The sequence below is a fragment of the Callospermophilus lateralis genome, chromosome 8, assembly GCF_048772815.1.
Source record: "Callospermophilus lateralis isolate mCalLat2 chromosome 8, mCalLat2.hap1, whole genome shotgun sequence".
In the NCBI taxonomy this organism is placed as follows: domain Eukaryota; kingdom Metazoa; phylum Chordata; class Mammalia; order Rodentia; family Sciuridae; genus Callospermophilus; species Callospermophilus lateralis.
Genome location: NC_135312.1, coordinates 96443852 through 96445065, shown reverse-complemented (window position 1 = coordinate 96445065; position 1214 = coordinate 96443852). Strand labels below are relative to the sequence as shown.

Sequence of the window (1214 nt, the reverse complement as noted above, 5' to 3'; positions counted from 1 at the left end):
TCAATCTTGGACAGCTACTACCTCTGGTGACTTGATCTTTCTGTAATAAACTGCAAGTGCAGTATTAAAAAAAAAATCAGATTAATAGAAACTGGTTTTATTTTCAATTTTACATTTGTGTCAAGTGCAATATCAGCCTGCAAAGAAATGAATATTCTAGTAATGACTGAAATAATAACTTCACTGGCATCTCTTCTTCTGGGTCTCCATTTTTCCCATTGTTGTTCACCTAAATAACAAAAGCAGTACGACAGCAACTGAGTTTACTATTATCAATGGCACTCACATCACAGTTCTTACAGATCGAATCAGGTTCCTTAGCTGAGACTTAATTCCTGGTTCCTCTTCAAATCCACCAATTCCCTGGTCCGTTCCCCAGCCAATGTTTTTAAGGAAGCGCTCCTCCTGCAGCAGGGCAATGGCGTTGACACACAGCAGGGCTGCCTGAAGTGGTGAATACAGGGTAAAAGCCATGATCACCTGGAGCCTTGGCGAGGCCCAACTGAACCCTCTCCCGCCAAGTAATTACATTTAAAACTTGCTTTTAAACCAGATATTAGCATAAGATGTCCCATATCATTACCTAAGAGAAAAAGCAACCAGTACAAATAAGATTTATACCAGTAGCCAAAGGGTGTATGCATTTGTTATGTATATTTTTCATTTCATGAGAGAAATAGGTAGGTGTTATCTGCAGTTAAAGGAAATAGGTGAGGATTATTTTTTCACAAACAAAAAACAATCAATAGGATCTTTTTATATCTATGAAACTTTCAGTGATCAAAGTATTAAAATAATGCCTTTGGACCTTTCCATTACATTTAACTAATTTTCATTAAGAAGTTATCACATATGAACCAACTTTTCTATCTTTAACCTTTAGTTGTGAATTAAAAGGGTAAATGTTTAGAATGATTTTCCAACTTTCCTAGAATAAGATTTCTGGTAATAGTATAAAACAACAACAACAACAACAACAACAACAACAACAACAAACAATCATGCCATGACAAGGGCTGCTCTGAATTAATAGTTTAGTTTGATCATCAGAGTTGAAGAACTGGCTAGTAGGAATAATGTGATGTCAATCAAAGATTCTCAAATAACTGAAACAAACACAAGTTGCTCATCTTGCCATCTGACCCTAATGACCCACATTTGGGCATTTTCAGTATCTGTGTTTGTTGGATGATCTTAGTTGTGGCTTTCAGCTC

At 36.2% G+C, this 1214-nt stretch overlaps 1 pseudogene; it reads right to left on the bottom strand.

The window, feature by feature from the left end:
• Window positions 1–225: 225 nt before the first annotated feature.
• Window positions 226–474, bottom strand: LOC143405759 (immediate early response 3-interacting protein 1 pseudogene; annotated as a pseudogene).
• Window positions 475–1214: the final 740 nt, after the last annotated feature.